This window comes from Diceros bicornis, chromosome 4 (genome assembly GCF_020826845.1).
Source record: "Diceros bicornis minor isolate mBicDic1 chromosome 4, mDicBic1.mat.cur, whole genome shotgun sequence".
NCBI classification, from domain to species: Eukaryota; Metazoa; Chordata; class Mammalia; order Perissodactyla; family Rhinocerotidae; genus Diceros; species Diceros bicornis.
In genome coordinates this window covers 15,935,838-15,943,764 of record NC_080743.1, presented here as the reverse complement: position 1 = coordinate 15,943,764, position 7,927 = coordinate 15,935,838, and positions in this window count along the sequence as shown.

Sequence of the window (7,927 nt, the reverse complement as noted above, 5' to 3'; positions counted from 1 at the left end):
CTAGGAGACCAAGTTTACTCACATTTTCTTGTTTCCAAATCTCTAATAGTGTCCTCAGCCATTGCTACACCCAAAGGAGGGCAAAGTCAAAGTCTAATATCTGTTTATTCTAGTCAGGACCCAGTGATAAAGGTCCTACATTGTCTACCTGCCATTCCTTGCCCTTCAGGAATCTTACCCAAAGTCATCTTTTGGAAATTCTTTTCCTATTAGCATTCTGGATACTGTATTACTGCATTAGCAGTTTCCATAAAAGAGATGTCACGGTTCCACTCAATGTTTTTAGCTTGAGTAACAATATCACTATTTATTTCATGTACCCAAGTAGATACATCCAAGGAGTGGACCAGTGCATAAGCTTTTGTATTCTAACCCTCTATGATCTAGCAGCCAAGTTTTACCTGGTGGTCTTTGACATGGCCCATTTCAATTCTTCCACAGAATTCCCATACATTTCCATAATTTAAGTCTCCTCACAGTGGTGTTCTTAATTATTCGATCATGTACATCCCATCTGCACTTAAAGCAGTCACTGACCACAGCATGTCTGTAAATATACAAGCATTCACCCAGATGAGAATCCAAATTTTCTTGCACTGTCAGATATACTGCCTTCAATTCTGCCCATTGTGTGGACTGAAACTTGCCTTCTTCAACCAAAATTTTGCCCTTGGCAAGAGGAAACAGATTAGACTTCCAACAAGCATCATATTCCTCAATTAGGGGACTTCCATCTAAAACAGGAAGCTTGTGTTACTTTAGTAGGATGAGAATCATAAATTCAGACTTTTCAGCAATAGAAACTAACAGTTCTTGTGATGGTTCTATCATCTGTCCCAAAGGCAGGGTTACAACCTGCTCGTGGATACAACGTACTTTCTCAGAGCCACCTCCAGTTACCATTTCATTTCCATGTTATCCATCATTGGAGCTGATCCATCATTATTGGAATATCTCTCCGACATTATATTACAATACATATTTTGGGTCTCAGACTTAAATTGCTGTCCTTCAATAATGGAAGCTATCTCCACCAAAGCCCACTTGCAGGATGACAATGGTCTCTTGGAGTGACCATATCTAGCTGTTGCCATCAGGTAACATGCAAGTTCAAATATCTGAGTAGCCACCACGCGGTAATGGTTATAGACTTCTGCAGAGAATTTAGCCTGCATGTGTCTGCATAGTAGATAGTTTCAAAATAATTTGTGTATCAGCATTACATGGCCTTGATTTTGCTACTTGAGCTACCATTCTTGCTTTGTAAATCTCTCAAAGCCTCTTTTGTTCCAGATCCCATTCAAATTCAAATTTCTTTTTGGTCACTTGATATTTTAACGGCTAATAATATCTCAGGTGCAACATGCATACCCTCTAAAATCCAAATAGCCTACAAGCCATTGAGCCCCTGTCTAATTAGTAAGGCCTGGCAAAGATACTGTATGTATATACAAAGATAGTACACATATTCTGCACTGACTCTGGATGGTCTCCTGTGATCCCAGCCCCAGCGTTTCCTTTAAAATTAAATTGAATGAGTTATCACAGTTCTCATTTCTTCCCTGACTTTCTTTTCTGATAGAGAAGCTATCATGACAGCATTGTTGTAATGAATCAACTTACTTTTGATAATGATCAAGTATAAATCCTGATCATTAGGTTATAACAGTATACCAGAGAATATAAGTACCTTTGAGAGAATGTATATTGTTATTCCCATGAGAAAGTAAACTAAGCCTGGCATTCTTTTGATATGGGATGGAAAACAAAGTATAAGAAAGAAATTATACAACTTGTTACCTTGTATTTATAATAGATAGACACATACATACATTATTGGTCCCAATTCTTCACTCCTTTCTGCAATCACACTTGCCATGATGTCATTGTTGGGGGGTGGAGTTTTTCAGCCCTTTGATTTTGGTTTACCCATATGACTTGCAGTGGCCAATGGCAGGTGGGCAGAAGTGATGATGTGTTACTCATAAGCCTAGGTTTTAAGGGACCTTGCATAGTTCCCCTTGCCTTCTTGCAATTCCCCCACACAACAAGAAGATCTCCTGGCAGGTGGCTACTGTCTCTTCAATCTGAGACTCAGAAAGCACACATGTGGAGTGGAATAGCCCCGCCAAACCACCCCAACAGCCATAGCCTAAAGCAGAGCCCCTCAGCTGAGGCCCCCCTGGAACAACCCACCTGCAGCCAGTCCTCAGACACAGATGATAATAGATGATTCTTGTTTAAGCCATTAAATTTTAGAGTGGTTTCTTAGGCAGCAAGAGTTAACCAAATATAAGGTACTAACAGGTCAAATCTCTCACTTAAAATATCTAATTGAGTAATTAATTTGAACTTGTGGATTTAAGTTGAAATCTTGCTAAATTTGTGTCATATATTGGGAAATTTAGAATAACTTAAGGTTTTCTATGAGTTAGAAGTCAAGATGTTAGATCTTTAATAGTCATTTAGTACTCAGGAAGGTTTAGTTTAACAATTGAACCACTAAAATAGGAAATTAAATATATTAAATTTCTCGATGGAGTTTAAAAATTTAAAAAGCCTTAATTCATTAAATTTTAAATTTTTTATTCAAGTATAATTGACATACAATATCCTATTAGTTTCATGTATACATCATAGTGATTCAATACTAATATACATTATGAAATGATCACCATAATAAGTCTAGTTCTCATCTGTCACCATGCAAAGTTATTATATTATTATTGACTATATCCCCTATGCTGTACATTACATCCTCCTGATTTATTTATTTCATAACTGGACGTTTGTACCTCTTAATCTCATTCACCTATTTCACCCACACCCTCAACCCCTCCCCCATCTGGTAACCACTAGTTTGTTTCCTATATCTATGAATCTGTTTCTGTTTTGTGTTGTGTGTTCACTTGTTTTGTTTTTTAGATTCCACATATAAGTGAAATCATATGGTATTTCTCTTTCTCTCTCTGACTTATTTCATCTATCACAATACCTTCTAGGTCCGTCCATGTTGCTGCAAATGGCAAGATTTCATTCCTTTTTATGGCTGAGCAATATTTCATTGTATATATATTCTACATCTTCTTTATCCATTCATCCATCAATGGACACTTAGGTTGCCTCCATATCTGGGCTATTATAAATAATGCTGCAATGAACATAGGGGTACATATACGTCTTTGAATTAATGTTTTCATTTTCTTTGGATAAATACCCTGAAGTGGAATTGCAGGATTCTATGGTAGTTGTATTACTAATTTTTTGAGGAACGACCATACTGTTCTCCATAGTGGCTACACCAATTTACATTCCCAACAAAAATGTATGAGGATTCCCTTTTATCTACATCTTTGCCAACATTTGTTATTTTTTCTCTTTTTGATAATAGCCATTCTGACAGATGTGGAGTGATATCTCATTACAGTTTTGATTTCCATTTCCCTGATGATTAGTGATGTTGACCATTCTTTTATATGTCTGTTGGCCATCTGTATGCCTTCTTTGGAAAAATGTCTATTCAAGTCCTCTGCCCATTTTTTTAATTGGGTTGTGTTTTTTTTATATTAAGTTCTGTCAGTTCTTTATATATTTTGGATATTAACCCCTTATAGAATGTATGATTTGCAAATATCTTCTCCCATTCAGCAGGTTGCCTTTTTGTTTTGTTGATGGTTTCCTTGTTATGCAAAAGCTTTTTAGTTTGATATAATCCCATTTGTTTATATTTGCTTTTGTTGCCCTTGCCTGAGGAGACTGGTCCAGAAAAACACTGCTAAGACTGATGTCAAAGAGCTGACTGCCTATGCTTTCTTCTAGGAGTTTTATGATTTCAGGTCTTACATTCAAGTCTTTAATCCATTTTGTATTTATTTTTGTATATAGTGTAAGACAGTGGTCCAGTTTTTCTTTTGCATGTAGCTGTCCAGTTTTCCTAACACCACTTATCAAAGAGATTGTCTTTTCCCCACTGTATATTCTCACCTCTTTTGTCATAGATTAATTGACTGTATATGCATGGGTTTATATCTGGGCTTTCTATTCCATTCCATTGATCTATGCATCTGTTCTCATGCCAGTACTGTACTGTTTTGGTTACTATAGCTTTGTAGTATAGTTTGAAATCAGAGTGTGTGATACCTCCAGATTTGTTCTTCATTCTCAAGATTGCTTTGGCTATCTGGGGTCTTTTGTGGTCCCATACAAATTTTAGGATTCTTTATTCTAGTTCTGTGAAAAATGCCATTGGTATTTTGATGGGGATTGGTTTGAATCTGTAGATTGCTTTGGGTAGTATGAACATTTTAACAATTAATTCTTCCAAGTCATGAGCATGATATATCTTTCCATTTATTTGTGCTGTCTTCAATTTCATTCATCAATGTCTTACAGTTTTCAAAGCACAGATCTTTCATCTCCTTGGTTAAATTTATTTTTAGATATTTTATTCTTTTGATGCAATTATAAATGGGATTATTTTCTTAATTTCTTTTTCTGATTGCTCATTAATAATCTATAGAAATGTAACCAATTCCTTTATATTAATATTGTATCTTGCAACCTTACTGAATTCAGTTATTAACTCTAATACCTTTTTGATGGAATCTTTAGGGTTTTCCATATACAATATCATGTCATCTGCAAATAGTGACAGTTTTACTTCTTCCTTTCCAATTTGGATGCTATTTTATTTCTTTTTCTTGCCTAATTGCTGTGGCTAGGACTTCCAATACTATGTTGAATAAAAGTGATGAAAGTCAGCTTTCCTGTTTTGTTCCTGATCTTAGAGGAAAAGCTTTCAGCTTTTCACTGTTGAGTATGGTGTTAGCTGTGAGTTTGTTATATAGGGACTGTATTATGTTAAGGTACATTCCTTCTATACCCACTTTATTGAGAGTTTTCATCGTAAATGAATGTTGAATTTTGTCAAATGCTTTTTCTGCATCTATTGAGATGATCATATGATTTTTATACTTCATTTTGTTAATGTAGTGTATGACATTGCTTGATTTGCAGATGTTGAACCATCCTTGCATCCCTGGAATAAATCCTATTTGATTGTGGTGTATGGTTCTTTAAATATATTATTGAATTTCATTGGCTAATTTTTTTTTTTGAGAATTTTTGCATCTGCGTTCATCATGGATATTGACCTGTAATTTTCCTTCTTGTGATACCTCTGACTTTGGTATCAGGGTAATGCTGGCCTCGTAGAATGAGTTTGGAAGCATTCCTTATTCTTCAATTTTTTGGAATAATTTGAGGAGAGGTATTAAATCTTCTTTAAGTGTTTGGTAGAATTCACTTGTGAAGCCATCTTGTCCTGTACCTTTGTTTTGGGGGGTGGTTTTAATTACTGATTCAATTTCATTACTCGTAATCAGTCTATTCAGATTTTCTATTTCTTCATGATTCAGTCTTGGATGGTTGTGTGTTTCTAGGAATTTATCCTTTCTATTTATTTCTGTGTATCTACTGTAGAGTTTGGTTTGTGGTTACCATGAGGTTCATATATATTGATCTATGTATAGCAGTCTTTTTAAGTTGATAGTCACTTAAGTTCAAATGCATTCTAAAAGCACTACATTTTTACTCCCCCCACACACATTTTTGAAATCATATTTTACATCTTTTTATTTTGTGTATCCCTTGACTGCTTATGGTAGTTATAGTTGATTTTTCTACTTTTGTCTTTTAACCTTCATGCTAGCTTTTTAGGTGGCTAATCCACTGTCTTTACCATATATTTGCCTTTGCCAGTGAGATTTTTCTTTCATATATTTTCTTATTTCTAATTATGGCCTTTTCTTTTCTGCTTAAAGATAACCCTTTAACATTTCTTGTACGGCCAGTTTAGTGCTGATGGACTCCTTTAGTTTTTGCTTCTCTGGGAAACTCTTTATCTCTCCTTCAATTCTGAATGATAATCTTGCCAGGTAGAGTATTCTTGGTTGTAAGCTTTTTCCTTTCAGCATTTTAAATATATGCTGCCTCTCCCTTCTGATCTGCAGAATTTCTGCTGAAAAATCTGCTGATAGTCTTATGGAGTTTCCCTTGTATGTGACTAGTTGCTTTTTTCTTGCTGCCCTTAAGATTTTCTCTTTAACTTTTGCCATTCTAGTTATAATGTGTCTTGATGTGGATATCTTTGGGCTCATCTTGTTTGGGACTTTCTGTGCTTCCTGATGTCTGTTTCCTTCCCCAGGTTAGGGAAGTTTTCAGTCATTATTTCTTCAAATAAGTTTTCTGCCCCTTTCTCTCTCTCTGGGTCCCTCTGGGACCTTTATAATGTGAATGGTCATATGCTTGATGTTGTCCCAGAGGTCTCTTAAACTAGCCTCATTTTTAAATTTTTTTTTCTTTTTGATGTTCTGATTGGGTGATTTCCATTATTCTGTCTTCCAGATCACTGATTCGATCTTCTGTGTCATCTAACCTGCTGTTGATTCCCTCTAGTGCATTTTCATTTCAGTTATTGTATTCTTCAGCTCTGATCAATTCGTTCTTATATTTTCTAACTCTTTGTTGAAGTTCTCACTGTGTTCATCTATTTTTCTCCTGAGTTAGGTGAGTATCTTTATGACCATTACTTCCAACTCTTTATGAGGTAAATTACTTATCTCTGTTTCATTAGGGTTTTTTCTGGAGTTTTATCTTGTTCTTTCATTTGGAACATATTCCTCTGTCTCTTCATTTTGTTTGTCTTTCTGTGTTTGTTTTGATGACTTAGATGAAACAAGTACCTCTCCCAGTTTTGAAGGAGTGGCTTTCTTTAGGAGCATCCCATGTGTAGACTGCATGTGCTGGGTGGCTTTGGCAGGCCAGCTTGTGTTGACATGGGCACATATGGGTGGTCCTGTAGTGCACCCTGCCACAGCCACCCCAATGGGGTGGCTGGAGCTGGAGCTGGTGCAGGCTTGGAGATCCCAGGGCACACTGCACCAGGGCCACCTTGAGGGGATGGCTAGAGTTGGTGTGGGCTGGAGGCCCAGGGTGCACTGCAGTGGCCTTGGCAGGCCAGCTAGAGCACCTGGACCATGCTCCCACCCACACTATCAAGGCGGATGGGGAACACAAAAATTTGTGTTTGCTAGTGCCTCCAACCCTGGAGAGAGTTCCAGCAGTTCCTTGCTCATTTGGCAAACGCTCTAATGTCAGTAAATGGATTTCCTTCATGAATAGCCTAGGTGTCTTTTTTTTTTTTTTTTTGGTGTGCCCCTGGGTGGGCAAGACTGCATGTGGGCCACTTAGTGATATTCCTCCCTACTGCAGGTCATCATATTGGAGTGGGGTTCCCATTGATACCATGTCTCCATCTCTATCAGTCTCTCTGTGGTCCCTCTATCACCTGTTGTGCAGAAGCTATTTATGCAGCCCTCCTATCTTCTTCACGAAGAATTGCTCTACTGTAGGTGTATATTCAGTGTGTCCATGAGAGGAGTGAGTTCAGGGTCTTCTATGCCACCACCTTGGACCTTCTAATTCATTAAATTTTTAAATGGAACCAAATACTTCTCAAAGTCCCTTTAAGGGGGATTGGCAATACTATTAAAGCTAGAAATGTACATGTTCTACTACACAGCAATTCGGTCCTAGATATACATACCCAAAAGAAATGTTTCCATATGTTCTCCAAAAAGCATGTAATGGAGTGTTTATAGTAGCACTATTTGTAATAGCCCCAAACTAGAAACTACCCAAATGCCCATCAATGGTAACATAGAGGAGAATAAATGGTCTTCATCTACGTGCAATGATATGAATCAAACAAATATATTATCACATGAAAGTCAGACCTAAAAGAGTAATAGTACATAATACTATTTATATAGGGGATAAAAACAGTCAAGACTAATCTATGCAATTAGAAGTCAAAATAGTGGATTTCCTAGGTAATAACTAGACTGGCACATAAAAGGGACTGCTA